The sequence below is a fragment of the Piliocolobus tephrosceles genome, chromosome 9 (genome assembly GCF_002776525.5).
Source record: "Piliocolobus tephrosceles isolate RC106 chromosome 9, ASM277652v3, whole genome shotgun sequence".
Classification (NCBI taxonomy): Eukaryota; Metazoa; Chordata; class Mammalia; order Primates; family Cercopithecidae; genus Piliocolobus; species Piliocolobus tephrosceles.
This window is the reverse complement of record NC_045442.1, coordinates 80,504,127-80,520,353: the sequence shown is the minus strand read 5'-3', so window position 1 is coordinate 80,520,353 and position 16,227 is coordinate 80,504,127. Positions and strand designations below refer to the sequence as shown.

At 38.1% G+C, this 16,227-nt stretch overlaps 1 protein-coding gene and 2 pseudogenes across 4 annotated transcripts in view; 1 reads left to right on the top strand and 2 right to left on the bottom strand.

Moving 5' to 3' along the window:
• The window catches only part of CCSER2 (coiled-coil serine rich protein 2), a 199,710-nt gene that overhangs the window by 119,223 nt on the left and 64,260 nt on the right, over window positions 1-16,227 (bottom strand). The window lies entirely within an intron of this gene.
• On the bottom strand, window positions 2,340-5,057 carry LOC111551978 (annotated as a pseudogene).
• LOC111551976 lies at window positions 9,045-9,383 on the top strand (annotated as a pseudogene).

The window sequence follows — 16,227 nt, the reverse complement described above, 5'->3', positions numbered from 1 at the left end:
TTCAGTTTGAGATACTGAATTTTCCTTCCTTTCCACCACCTTACTTCCCTGGGGTCATTTCCAACTACCCTCTACCCCACACCCTATACTCTTAGCAATGCTGATATTCCTCTCTCACACATCATGATTTTGTGATACATTCATGCTGTACATGCTGCTCCCTATGCTAAAATGCTCACCATCTAATTTCCTTGGCCAACTGGTAAAAGTTGCATTCATTCTTCAACACTCAACTCAGAAGTAACTTCCTCTTCAAAAGCTTCTGAATGACCCAACACACACACACACACATACTTTCCTTTTGTTATTTCAAGAGCACATGCATACTAATCATTTATAAATTCATACTATGATCATGTTTTTATAATTTATCTGCCTATCAAACAAGATTTTGAACTAATTAAGGACAAGGACAGCCTTATTCACCTCAGCGTCCTCAGAAATTAAGAGTATGCCTGGAGCATAGTAGAAGCTCAAGAATTATTGAACTGAACTTCATATTGTAATATACTTAATCTATAAGAAACATTAATACTGAAGAAAAATATAATTATGTTTAAAGAATCACAACAACTACATTTCATAAATTTAAACTTTTCTGCACACATAAAAGTTGTATTAATAGGACAAAAAGATCTATAATGATAATTAAATGTACACGGAAAATTCACTACTGGAGGTGGGGTAGCTCCTTTCTATTCATTCAAATTTTGTAACTCAATGTCAAAGCATACCTGAAAGTATCAGTATCAGTTTGAGATTTCTATTTACCTACATCAGGACCACCTCAACTTTCTATAAGCTGTCCCTCCACTACCACATCTATGCTAGCATCACATTTTTAGTTACTTGCAGCTTGCTATTATGACACGTGATACCTTAGAAACTTACTTTGTAAATAGGTTATGTCATAATGTGTATAGAAAACTAAGTAAAAAGTATTAAACAGTACCTTTAATTTTTTAAGGGTTAACTTAACAAGGATTTATTCACAGGAATACATGTAAGTAGAGAAAAATAACAGAAAAGCTAAACAAATGAAATGAAATGAGGATCCAAACCAACTTTCACTCTATAGCTTTTAACTTGCAACCTGTGTGCATATATCTACAGCACAGAGGGCCACCAACATGCACCAAAATACAGTATAGGAACCCTGCATTACACCCATTAACTTAAACATATCTTTAAGATCATGCTTTGAACAAAAAAAAAGGAAGCTCAGAAGGCAGTATGTTGAGTGGGAATAAACACTGAAATACAGCAATCATTTTTCAATTTCTACAATTGTCTTTATGTGCCAACTAACATTTATGCAGTCTTTTACAGATCTTTTACCACGTAATTTAAATGTTAGAAGTTTTGATAAAATCATGAGTAGTATATAACCATGCGGAGAAGCACATCACACTGACAGCACAGAGGCAAAGAGTTTGCACAGGTATATCAGCTTTCCACACTGCGCAGGTCACACACAATGCAGTATCTTATTCCTAACAGATCCTAAAAAAGATATTTCAAGGACTAGCTGTAAACTATAGTACTTTATATATCTATATTCTTAATAAAAATAAAACCCACAAATCTTAAAAGGGAACTTTAAATGCAGGGTTACACTAAATGGGTAAACTGCATCGCAAATTTCTGCAACATAAGTAAATGAATACCAATCTCACTCTATATGACGCAAGCATGCTACTTTCCCACTAATTTAAATTACTTTCAACCACTATGAGCCAGAATGCACGCCTGAACCTTAAACTGCACTTTAAAAAATAACATGTTGGCCTAGAAATTAAATCTAATGAAGTACAATCATCAAATTATACCCACTACATTAATGTTAAATGCAAAATTAAGATATCATCTTTAGTTTGATATACCAAACCCCATTTATTCCACCCTCCATGCCTACCCTAAAAAAGGTAAAAGGAGTGACTCATTTGGCATTTCACAGGGTGCTTCATTGTTTATGCTTGTTTTGTTTTATTTCCAACTTTTTTGGGGTACCTTAAATTGTAACTTCCAAGAACCTGCTTCCACTAAGGGAAGGCAAGCTGATTTTAAGTATATTAGTTCTGTTTGTGTAGTTCTTCATCAACATGCAAAACAAGGCCCCATCATGTGGGAAAACTTGGATTAAAAAAAAAACAAAACTTTAAATTAAAAAAGAAAAAAGCTTCTTTACTATTTGTAGCTCCCATTCTTAGGTTTCCTTTATTGTGCACTGTAGAATTGTTCCTCTTTCTTATCCCCATCCATCACTTATATGGTTCCTGTTTTGGTACAATTCTCCATAATATTCCACAACGTGCTGTTTTGTGAGTAGACTGAACAGATTTTTTTTTTTCTTCTTCAAATCCAGTGCGGAGTTGTAACTGGAGACATATTTCCACCCACAAAGGCTCCAGATGTTAAAACGTTTTCCAACATCGACTTAATACAGTGACGGCAACACCTCCCTCCTGCCCCTCCCAGTACGGTTGGGATTGTACTGTATTGCCTACTGGTTTACCCTTCCCCGCGTAAAGGGTAGCATTTTCCCTGAGTGCAGAGGCTCCCTCATAGTCTCCAAGACTGAAGGACCCCAAATTTTGGGACTGCAGCTTAAGTGTATTAGATTAAACACCACAAACAGCTGCAAGATGCTCTTTTTAAGAGAAGAGGAAACTGGTTAGAGAAATGCCTCCAATTTTATTGCCAACTTGATTTTTAAATCCATGAAGGATCTCACAGAACATGTCTCTGAGATCATCTTTTGGGTTAATCCATGATGTAACAGCATCACAAAAAAATATATAAAATCTTGGATTATACCACTGGGATTCACAATGATCATGGTACAAATTCCACGGAATGCTGAATCCTTTTCCTCATTATCTGTTATGTTTCTCAGAGAGGTGCACCACGGTCTTCACACTGCTGTAGCATGGGGGCCACCTCTTGAAGACACACGTAACCAAGATGGCCAGCCGTTATTGCTGTATTCTCTAACAATGTCTTTGGTGTGTTGGGTCTGTTAATGATTTCTACAAGCTGGTACAACACCACAGGAATATAAGGCCGCATCTCTATATCCATTTGAATGGAGATTTCTCCAACTCCCCATGTGGCATTGCAGCAGACTGAAAAGAATTCTGGATTTGGGTTGGTTCCCAATATTGGCATGAAATCAGCTATACAAGGTTGAACATGCTAAAAGTAAGCTTTTGTGAGGTCACCTAAAGGGACAAAAGAACTCTGCCGAACTTCTAGCATTTTATCCTGCATTCACTGATACATTCGTGTTAGGATGTTACTTCGGGTTACCAGCTGTTCAATGTTGCCTCCAAGTCCTTCAGCCAGGCCACTCAGTAGATCAAGAGCCACTATCATAAAATCTTTATCTGGAGCTTCATATTGATCTGGATGCGCACTGTTTGGCACGGCTTGTGCAAGAGTCTTCCTCATTGTCTCTTACACAGGTTCACAGTACAGAAGAAAGTCAGACTGCAGTGCTGTGGCAACTGAAGATAGGTAAAGGGAAGAGATCCTTATCTTCACCATTTAACATGTTCCATTTCTGGGTCAGTGGAGGCATTAGCATCTGAATATATTCCAGTTTGTTTGAATGATGTCCTACTGAATCAGCTAATGTTCCTAAGGCATCGTAAAGCATGAGTAGGTTCTTATGCTGGTATTTACTAAATGCAAAGACCAGGGTATCAAGTATATAAGCAAAGTGAGGAACAAGTTCTGTACAAGCCTCCTCTTCCAGGGTAGCAAAGGCGCTGTCGGCAGCTTCTTGTACTCTCTTATTGCTATCCAGGATGCGCTTTAGCAATTGTCATTAATGGCTTCAGATACATGTCTGGTGGCTGGCTGACTACCCAGTATGCATAGTGGCTAAGAGTCCAGCATGTTATGGAATGTACGAGAGTCGTTTTATCAGTGAGGCATTGAATAAAGTGAGGAACAAGCTCGGGCAAGTATGAAATAATGCCCTGCATGCAACCTTCAGCAATTGCTCCTAAAACCAAGATGCCTGATTCTTTAACAACCCATTCATGACGAAAAAGTAATTCTTTCAAAAGGGGTGGAATATGTGGCAGCAGTTCATCATGATACACATTTGCAAGAACACCTAGGGCAGCAGCAGAACATTTTCTTAGATTCCAGTCAGAAATCGTATCATCATCATCAATTTCATCATCATCATCTTCCTCTTCAATTCCGTCTTCATCATATTGCTGAGCCATTGTCCTTGATCAGTGAAAACATGGCCATACATCTTGAGTCTTACGTAGAACGTACTCAACTATACTATACATGTGAGGCAGCAGGCAATCCATTCAAACTTCAAATAATCACAAGTACTTGGCACACATGTTTCCGTGCCTCTGGTTCTTCATCACCAGCCAATGCAAAGAGATTCTCAATAAAAGAATCAATGTGCAACATTAGAGCTTGGGTCCTACTGATGATAAACTGATTGACACGTGCAACAGCGTGAGACCTTATTTCTGGACTACTGTGCTTTAAGAACTATAAAAATTTGGGAATCATGATGTTGAGAGGATGATCTAAATCATAACTACCTAAAATCTCAGCAGAATCTTCACAAATCTTCTGAAGGGTGCCAAATGCTCCCTCATGGGTGTTGTCATCTTCAGCATACAGGCTACAGAGTTTTGGTAAGAGGTCAGGCCAATTCTGTAATTCTCCGTTGGAGGCTAGAGTTGTGATCACAATACCAATGGTGGCTCTAATCAGAAGAGAGGAGTCACCAATATTATTTAAACATTCACTTTTAATAAAAGTCTGTTATACCATATGGGAAGTTCTTAAAGTGTACTTTTACATTATTCTTCAAGATGAGATCTTGTGGGCTCATCTTCAGATTTTAATTTTGTAAGAACAAAAATCAAGTAGTTGTTAAAGTCTGAATATTTATTAAGTTGTTCCAGTTTTTGTTGCACGGTTCTCTGGATGGTGGTGTCTGGGGACTGGGACTCCTTTAACAGCTGCAGGATTTGCTGAAGCCTGTGCTTGTCAGGTTTCCACTCATACTCCATCTTAGTTTGCTGGGGTGCCCCGAAGGAAGTCTCGAATGGCAAAATCCAGCGGAACTGCTCCTGGCAGCCCAGCTGCCAACGTCTGTTTCTGCTGCTGCTGCTGCTGCTGCTGCCGCCGCCACGGCCACCCAGCACCAGTACCTTTAATTTAAATGTTTCTATTTATTTTCAATTAAAAGGTAATATTTATCACATGTCATCATGACACCCATTTCAGCAACTATTTATTTTGTCCTTATTTGGTGCCAGAAACTTATAGGAGAGATAAGGAGATAATAAAGTATCAACTATACATTCAGGAACATGTAGTAGTAACTAGAGATTAAAAGTGACCGGACAGACTGAAATAAAAGTGAGAACAGATTATGAAAAGAAAAAGGCTAAAGTGTAGATGTGACATAGAAGAAATGGGAAAGCCACAAGAAAAGTAACAAATCAAACTGGTGACAAAATAATTTGGCAAAATGAATCAAAGCAGAAACACTAGCTATAACTTCTAAAGGTGGGGAGGTGATGTTTTTCACCACTACAGTCAATCAACAATGGAATTTGGTCAACTGTACCCTCTAAACCCATTTTCAAAACTACCCACGCCTCCAGAACTCCACTTTGCCACTACAATGTCATAAGCTACTACCACCGCTCACTTGAATATTAGCTTCCATGATCCTGTCTAGCTCCCCTCTAATTCAATCTTCATACAGAGCATTTTAAAAATGTAAACTGAACTAAATTTTTTGGAGTTTAAAATTCTCCAACTGCTTGCCTTCAATTTCTAAGGCAAAGATACAAACCCTTCAAGCTCTGTGAAAGCTCTGTACTGACAGCCTCTTCTCCTGACACTTCTTTCCTCTGAGTCAGTGCTCAGGATATCCTGGCTTTCTCATAGTTCCTCATACACTCCACAATCCCTCCCGCCCTTTCCTAAAGCATTCAACATTCTTCCAGCCATAACAAATAGAAAGCAATTTTTAAAAGCAAGCTGAACATAAATGAATGAACCAAAAAGAAACACATATAGAAAACCCTCCATATACTGCCTTTTCTCCTTTTGTTTGTTCTCAGACTCTTCTATAGTTTGGTACAGAGATAAAAACAAGTGCAGAAGCTGATAATCTGAATGTTTGGTTTTCAAAAAAGGTTTCTCCAACAAGAATCCAAGTGAACCATTCCCCAAAAGGGGGTCTTTTGGTAACAGAAAACAGAGAACAACGCTAAACAGGTTCTTCTTTACCTTAAAGGAAAAACCCAGTATAAATCTATGGTGGCAGTAAAAACAATGACTTGGGAGTCAGTTGTTCCAAGTTTTAATTACTCTGTACTGCTAGAGTGACTATGTGACTTTACCTTTCTAGGTCTCAGTATCTTTATGAAATAAATGGATAAGACTAAATAATCTCTATGACCTTGATCCTATAGCATCTAATTTTTCTGCTTATAAAATATACTACAGCTTTGCCAAACAGTAAAAGTCCAAGTGAATGGAAGAACAGAGGTCTAGATGCTTTCCTAGAGCATCCAGGGGAACACAGCCTTGCCCCAGTGGGACACATTTTGGACTTGAGCTTCAAAATGGTAACATAGATGCTGTTTTAAACTACTAACTGTGGTAATATGTCACAGCAATGAGAGAAAACTAATACATCAACAGATTTACAAATGTGTTTTTTATTCAGCCTGACCCTAATTACAAAAAAAAAAAAAAAAGTCCTGGCTACTTAGAACCCTTAATGAGATTCTTTTAAAGGACAGTAAATTCTTTTATTTATTTATTTATTTATTTTTTTTTTTTTTTTAAATTATACTTTAAGTTCTAGGGTACATGTGCATAACGTGCAGGTTTGTTACATATGTATACTTGTGCCATGTTGGTGTGCTACACCCATCAACTCGTCAGCACCCATCAACTCGTCTAAAGGACAGTAAATTCTTTATCTCTACAAATACACCACATAGTATCATACGTGCTATTTTTTTCTAAATAAACAATGCTTTTCCCTTTTCAAATAATTTTGAAATAGATGCTTCTCGAATCTTTAGGATTGAGCTGATCTCAGGATTCTTACAAATCCTTCCAACATTAGTTGCTGTGCACTTTCATGACTGATTATAATTAAACACTATCACATAAACTGACCATTAAGATAATCTAATTCGGATTCCCTAAAAATCAGAGTTTACACCAAATTTCTGAAATAGTTTGAAAAAAATGAAGCTTTCAGCTTTCTGCACACTTCTAGTTCCAAGCTTCCATATTAATCACACTAAATGATCCAGAACTTATAAAGTTTATTACACACAGAAACATTTTTCATGATTTTTTAATGTCATTCATTTTGATAATAAAGCAGATATATGCCTGGCCAGGCATGGTGGCTCACGCCTGTAATCCCAGCACTTTGGGAGGCCAAGGCAGGTGGATCACTTGAGATCAAAGCTTGAGACCAGCCTGGCCAACATGGTGAAACCCTATCTCCACTAAAAAGACAAAAATTAGCCGGGCATGGTGGTGTGTGCCTGTAATCCCAGCTACTCAAAGAATCACTTGAACTCAGGAGGCAGAAGTTGCAGTGAGTTGAGATCGAGATCGCGCCACTACACTCCAGCATGGGTGACACAGCAGGACTCCATAAAAAAGAAAAAACAAAACAAAACAAAATAGATACATGTTAAGTCTTAGAATATTTATACTGCATCTGTATTATTAAGATTAAGATGTCCCAGATCATCTCCATAAATCCGCCTTCAAATAATCTATGCATTAATGGTGTGGAGGTTTAGGAGTCCAAGTAGGATGAAAAAGACATCAATGTGGAAAAGGATATGGTGGCAGAAGTGAGGTGGGTTACAAAGAATGAAGTTAATCAAATAAGAACAGTCATGCACCACATAACATTTTGGTCAATGACTGACTGCATATAAAACTGGTCCCTTAAGATTATAATGGAGCTGAAAAATTCCTATTGCCTAGTAACATAATAATGTCGTAACTGTCATAACATCATAGAGCAGTGCATTACCTTTTCTATATTTAGATATGCTTTAGATACACAAATATCATTATTGTTATAATTGCCTACAGTATTCAATAAGGTAACATGCTATACAGGTTTGTATCCTAAGAGCAACAGGCTAATACCACATAGCCTAGGTATACAGTAGGCTACAACATCTAAGTTTGTGTAAGTACATTCTATGATGCTTGCACAACAATGGAATTACCTAACACATTTCTCAGAATGTATCTCCACTGTTAAATAATGCATAACTGTACATATTTTAAGCATAATAATGGAAGTCAGGTTTATCACCATCAGAGACGGAGGTTGCAAATATAGAAAGGGAAAAAACTAGAATTGAATCCTGTGGTGTTAGGATGGAATTGGTGGTATTAGTGTGAATTCATGGTTTTCAAAATATATAAATACTGTGGACATATTGATACATGTGTGTGCAAGTATATATGTATATATGTATATTCCCCAGCTCTCATCACTGAAGATGTCTGTGAGCAGCAACTTTTCAATAGCAGTGAACACATCTAGCCCCTAAAACTTGGCCCTGAAAGAGCATTTCCTAATAAAAAGAACAAGGGCTCTAGGAGAAATCACTCATTCCAGGCCTAGGGCAGAAAAAAATGAAAGATGAGACTAAAATATCTTGTACGAAAGAGCAAGGGAGTGTTCAAAGAATTATGAGAGATAGAAGAAAAAAGCACAGGAGTCTGTTTGAAGGAGCACTCACTGGCCAGGAGACTGAAGAGACTAAAGTACATGACAAAACCAACATGTCATTCTAACATGGATCTTTTTACTATAGAAGATATTATTGCCTTCAGTTTTTGGCTCAGAAGAGGCCAAGGTGCAACTCTCTTTGGTTGTACCAAATCCAGGTTCATCTGACACCAGCTGCCTCCACCATGCTGCTGAAGTTCCACTCCAATGATACCAAAGTTGTATATCTGAGGTGTACCGAGGTAAAGTCAATGCCATGTCTGCATTGGCCCCCAAGATCGGCCCCCAGGGTCTGTCTCCAAAAAAGGTTGGTGATAACATTGCCAAGGCAACCAGTACCTGGAAGGGTCTGAGAATTACAGTGAAACTGACCATTCAGAATAGACAGGCCCAGATTGATGTGGCACCTTCTCCTTCTGCACTGATCATCAAAGCCCTCAAGGAACCGCCAGGAGACAGAAAGAAACAGGAAAATATTAAACAAGGTGAAAATATCACTTTTGATGAGACTGTCAACATTGCTCGACAGATGAGACACCGATCTTTAGCCAGAGAACTCTCTGGAACCATTAAAGAGATCCTGGGGACTGCTTAGTCTGTGGGCTACAATGCTGATGGCCATCACCCTCATAACATCATAGATGACATAAACAGTGGTGTGGCAGAATGGCCAGCTAGTTAAGAAGCACAAAGGAAAATATTTCAATAAAAGATCATTTGACAACTAAAAAAAAAAAAAAAGAAAAGATATTATTGGTCAGATGGAGGAACTTGAATGGGGTCTGAGGATTTGGTGGTAGTAATCTATTCATGTTAATTTCATGATGTAGATGGTTATTCTGTGATTATATAGGAAAATGTTCTTGTTTCCAAGAAATATCCATTAAAGCAGGAGTCTCTAACCCCTGGGCCATGGGCCAGTAACAGTCTATGGCCAGTTAAGAACTGGGTTGCACAGCAAAAGGTGAGCAGCAGGCAAGTCAGCATTACTGCCTGAGCTCCGCCTCCTGTCAGATCACCAGCAGCAACAGACTCTCATAGGAGAGTGAACCCTACTGTGAACTGTGCACATGAGGGATCTAGGTTGCGCACACCTTATGAGAATCTAATGCCTGATGATCTGAGGTGGAAGGGTTTCATCCTAAAACCATCTCCATCTGCACTCCAGTTCATGGAAAAACTGTCTTCCACAAAACCAGTCCCTGGTGGCAGAAAGTTTGGCAATTAACTGTATTAAAGTATCTGAAGGCCATAGGGCTTCAGGTAGGAAACTTATGTTTAAATGGCTCAAGGGGGTGGGGGGAGTCATTTGTACTTTTTGCTGTCACTTTTTAATAGATACAAGTACACTGGTTTCTGCATCACTTAGTAAAAACCATCAATACCATCTCCCCAACCCTTCCCACCACTTCGTGAGTATGAATGAATGGGGAAAATAACACTCTACAGTGGCCTCAGTAGAAAAGATTTTTAAAAGGCTATTTATTCAAAGTGAAAGGACAAATGTAAACAAGGCAAAGTACAGCCATGAAATAACCTTATGGATCACAAACCAAAATTTGAGACTTTATTCTAACCCAAAGCAATAGAATCTAAACATACATAACTAAGAAGAAACTTAATACTGATGCAGGATGTATGATAAAACCTGAGTTAAAGGGGCATAAGCATCAGAAAATGAGAATTTTACCAAAGAAAAGTCCAGGCCAGGCATGCTGTAATCCCAGCACTTTGGGGGGCCAAGGCGGGCAGATCACGAGGTCAGGAGTTCAAGACCAGCCTGGCCAGCATGGTGAAACCCCGTCTCTACAAAAAATTAGCCGGGCATGGTGGCATGTGCCTGTAATCCCAGCTGCTCAGGAGACTGAGGCGGGAGAACTGCTTGAACCCTGGAGGCGGAGGTTGCTGTGAGCCGAGATCATGCCACTGCACTCCAGGTTGGGTGAAGAGCAAGACTCCGTCTCAAAAAAATGAAAGAAAAGAAAAGTCCAATCCTTGCCTTCAAAATTCTTCAGTGCAGGTATGAAGATCAATACAAAGTAGTACATTACAAACTGAAATAAAGTGCCAAACATAGGAGGCAGCAATTGATTAGAAGTAGGAAGGAAGGAGTAATTAATTCTAACTGGAAAGAACCATTTATCGAGTACCTACACACACTGTCAGTATCACAGCACAGAAAGATGAAAAGAGGCTGTCCTCACGAAGTAACAGGAAGGAGAAAGGCAGAAAACAAAACTAGTGTGCGATTTAAAGTGCTACGGGGTCTCAACATTGAACAGTTAACGCTTAGGTGGAGGGGAGAAAATAAAAGTCTGAATACAGCCTTAAAGGAGGAATAGATGGGAGCATTAAGAAAAATATAAACAATTTCAAATGGTCTTAGCTCGGGAATGTAGGCAAGGTAGCAGTAGTACGAAAAAGGCCCTGAACATGGATACAGGTATTTTTTAGATTTTAGATTCATGATGTGTGAGTTTACTCCATGAACATGTTGCATAGTGGTGAGGTTTGGGCTTCTAGAAACCCATCACCCAAACAGTGAACACTGTACCCAATAGGTAATTTTTCAACTCTTATCCGCCATCCATCCTCCCCACTTCTGAAGTCCCCAGTGTCTATTATTTCCATGTTTACATCCATGTGTACCCACTGTTTAGCTCCTACTTACAAGTGAGAACATGCAGTATATGATATCCTGTTTCTGAGTTATTATACTTAGAATAATGGCCTTCAGCTCTGTCCATGTTGCTACAAAGGATACAGCTTCATTCTTCTTCTTCTTCTTTTTTTTTTTTTCCTGGAGAAAGAGACTTGCTCTGTTGCCCAGGCTGGAGTACAGTGACATGATCTCAGCTCACTGCAGCCTCCACCACTGCAGCCTCTGCCCAGGTTTGAGTGATTCTTGTGCCTCAGCCTCCCGAGTAGCTGGAATCGCAGGCATGTGCCACCATGCCTGGCTAATTTTTGTAGTTTTAGTAGAGACAGGGTTTAGCCATGTTGACCAAGTTGGTCTTGAACTCCTGGTCTCAAGTGATCCGCCTGCCTCAGCCTCCCAAACTGCTGGGATTACAGGCATGAGCCACCAGGCCCAGTCTCAGTTTCATTCTTTTTTATGGTTGCATAGTATTCCATGGTGTATATACACCACATTTTCTTTATCCTATCAACTACTAATGGACACTTAAGTTGATTCCATGAATTTGCTATGTTGAGTCCATGACTTTGCTACTTTGATAATTTACATTTATCGTGATAAACATACAAGTGCAGATATCATTTTGATACAGTAACTTCTTTTCCTCTGGGTAGCTGTCCAGCAGTGGAACTGCTGGAGTCAAATGGTAATTCTATTTTTAGTTATTTGCTAAATTTCTGTACTGTTTTCCACAGAGGTTGTACTAATTTTCAGTTTTCATTCCCACCAACAGTGTTATAATTATTCCCCTTTTCTCCACATCCTCACCAACATATGTTATTTTTTAACTTTTTAATAATAGCCATTCTGACTGGTGTGAGATGGCATCTCACTGTGGTTTTGATTTGCACCTCTCTAATGATTAGTGATGTTAAGCTTTTTTTTTTTTTTTTGCGTCTGTTGGCTGCTTGTATGTCTTCTATTGAGAAATGTCTGTTCGTATCCTTTGTCCATTTTTTTAATGGAGTTATACATTTTTTTCTTGTTGAGTTCCTTGTAAATTCTGAATATGGTCACTTTTCAGATGCATGGCTTGGAAATATTTTCTCACGTTCTGTAGGTTGTCTGTTTACTCTGTTGTTTCTTCCACTGTGCAGCAGCTAAATTAAGTCCCATTTGTCTTTGTTTTTGTTGCATTTATTTTTTAGGTCTTACTCATAAATCTTTTCCCTAAACCAATGTCCAGAAGAGTTTTTCCTAGGTTTTTTTCACGGATTTTTATAATTTTTGGTCTCACATTTAAGCCTTTAATCCATCTTGAGTTAATTTTTGTGCATAGTGAGAGAGAGGGGTGCAGTTTCATTCTTCTGCACATGGCTCGCCAATTTGCCAAGCACCATTTATTGAATAGGGTGTCCTTTCCCTGTTATTTTTGTTGGTTCTGTTGAAGTTCAGTCAGATGTATGTATGTGGCTTTACTTCTTGGTTCTCTATACTGGTCCATTAATCAGTGTGTCTATTTTTATACCAGTACCATGCTGTTTTGCTTACCACAGCTTTGTAGTATAGTTTGAAGTCAGGTAATGTGATGCCTCCGGCTTTCTTGTTTGCTTAGGATTGTTTGGGCTGTTTGGGGTGTTTTTTGGTTCCACATGAATTTTAGGATTGTTTTTTCTAATTCTGTGAAAAGTGATGTTGATAATTTGATGGGAATTGCCTTGAATCTGTAGACTACTTTGAGTAGTATAGTCATTTTAATGATATTCTTCTAATCCATAAGAATGAAATGTTTCAATTTGTTCGTATCATTTATGATTTATTTCATCAGTGTTTCGTACTTCTCCTTGTAAAGGTCTTTCACCTCCTTGGTTAAATGTATTCCTAGGGGGGTGTGTGTGTGTGTGTATGTGTGTCTACTGTAAATTGATTTCAGCTCTCAATTTGGTTCTGTTTGAGCACTGATGGTGTATGGAAATACCACTAATTTTTGTATATTAATTTGGTATCCTGAAACTTTACTGAAGTTATCAATTCTAAAAGTCTTTTGGAGGAATCTTTAGGGTTTTCTAAGTACAAGATAGTATCAACAAACAGATAGTTACTTCTTCTTTTATAATTTTGATGGCTTTTACTTCTTTCTCTTGCCTGTTTGCTCTGGCTAAGACTATGCTGACAGGGGTGATGGGAGTGGATATCCTTGTCTTGTTCCAGCTCTTAGGGGAAATGCTTTCAACTTTTGCCTATTCAGTATGATGTTGGCTATGGGTTTATCATATGGGGCTCTTATTATTTTCAGGTATGTTCCTTTGATGCCTAGTTTGCTGAGGGTTTTTATCATGAAGGGATGCTGGACTTTATCAAATGTTCTTTCTTCATCTATTGAGATGAACATATGGATTTTGTTTTTAATCTGTTTATGTGGTGAATCACATTTATTGATGTGCGCGTGTTGAACCATCTTTGCATTCCTAAGATAAAACCCACTTGATCACGATGAGTTATCTTTTTGGATTTGCTGTTTGATTTCGTTTGCCAGTTTTCTTCTTTTGTTGTGTCCATGCCAGATTTGGGTACCAGGATGATATTGGTTTCATACAATGAGTTAAGAAGGAATTCCTCCTCTTCCTCCTTAATTTTTTGGAATAGTTTCATAAGACTGATGCCAGCTCTCTTGTATGCCTGGTAAAATTTGACTGTGAATCTGTCTGGTCCTGGGCTTTTTTTAGTTGGTAGTTTTTTTTTTAAGATGATTCAGTTTCATTATTCATTATTTTTTATTTCTTACTGGATCAATCTTGGCATGTTATGTTTGCAGGAATTCGTCCGTTTCCTCTAGGTTTTCTAGTTTGTGCACATACAGATGTTCATAGTAGTCTCTGGTGATCTTTTGTATTTCCATGGTATCAGCTGTAAAATCACCTTTATCATTTCTGATCATGCTTATTTGAATCTTTTTTTCTTGGCTAATCTAGCTGGCAGCCTGTCAATTTTGTTTATCCTTACAAAGAACCAAGTTTTCATTTCACTGATCATTTTTATGATTTTTTAATTTCAATTTCATTTAGTTCTGCTCTGATCTTTGTTATTCAGATACAGATTTAAAACAACAGCAATATGATCTCACTAGAGTTTAATGAAAACAGTTTGACAGTAGTCTAACACTGTTAAATAAAGTAAAAAACTAGCAAAACATAGAGAAGGTGCAACCACCTGAGATAGTACATGTGAATACACGTTAGAAAGATTAAAGCATCTCGGCCAGGTACGGTGGCTCACGCTTGTAATCCCAGCATTTCGGGAGGCTGAGGTGGGCAGATCTTGAGGTCAGGAGATAACTAACCTCAAGGTCAAGATAACTAATCTTGAGGTCAAGAGATACCTAAAAGATAGCTCCTTGACGTCAGGAGCTAACATGGTGAAACCCCGATTTTACTAAAAAACACAAAAAATTAGCCGGGTGTGGTGGCGGGCACCTATAGTCCCCGCTACACAGGAGGCTGAGGCAGGAGACTGGCGTGAACCTGAGCTTGCAGTGAGCCAAGATCGCACCACTGCACTCCAGTCTGGGTGAGAGAGAGAGATGCTGTCTCAAACAGGAAAAAAAAAAAAAAAAAAAAAAAAAAGATTAAAGCATCTCTGGTCTCTTCCTTAGAGTAAAATAACCCAAGCTAAGTAAAATGTCACAGATACAAAATTAGAAAGCAATTAAAAACTTCCTAAATTCATTCTAAAACTCAAAACCAAATAAGGCAAATAAAAGCCAGGTTTGATCTTTTTATACTCTTCTTTTATATTTTTGGACTAGAGAAATTCCGAATTTCAGGGCAAATAATCTAGGGAACCCATATACCCACACAAACACTGCTAAGAATATTATGACATTCAGCAGACATTTAAATCTCAATAAAGTCTAGCTACATCAATCACAAGGTAGAAACCCAAATCTAGACAGCTCTCCCCTTAGTAAAACACAGATAAAGAAATGTAAATAAAATGTGTTAGCCTCATGAAAATGAAGGCATAACTACTTGTTGGTGTGTCAAAAGCATTCAAGCAAGTTTTGAGATCTACCTTTTAAAGTGAACAAGAATCTCGTTTAAATAAGGAGTTAAACTTGCCCACTATGTGAAGATAAGGCAAGACTGATAAAATGAAAATAAGGCCAGATACTTTCAGTGATGATCTGATTCAAACACTTCTTTGGGCCTCCTATAAAAATCATTCCAAAAATAAAGGCCCTCCATGTGATGATTTAAAATTATCACCTCCTAAATATTTTAGTGTTAGAAAATCAATCATAATGACATTGTAGTTCAACTATTCTTCAATGAGAGCTCTTGTATTGGTCATAGCATTGCTGCAAAGAAGACTGTGAGTAGGGCTCACTGTGTTTACAAGAGAAAAAAATGTTTTTGCCTAAGATTGTGCACATACAATGATTATAATATTTATCAGAAACTGCTATATTTAATCTTCAAGAAAGTTAAATATCAGTTAAAAGTTTACTGAGTTCAAAGTCTGAGTTATCCTGAGCAGATATAAGGCTAAAAATCAAGAACAATAGACTGAGAGTGTAACAAGTTGTAAACTACTTCCCAACCTATCTGTGCCAATTTACTCAACTCCTCTAGAATTCATCCTAGTCTGAAATCAAAGGTAGTAGGTAGTCCATAGCTATTTCAAAGGATTAATATAAAAGATGATGAGCAAAAAAAGATGCTATCATGAAGTAAACAAAGATAACCTCAGAGGGCGGAGCAAGATGGCCGAATAGGAGCAGCTTCAGTCTCCAACTCCCAGC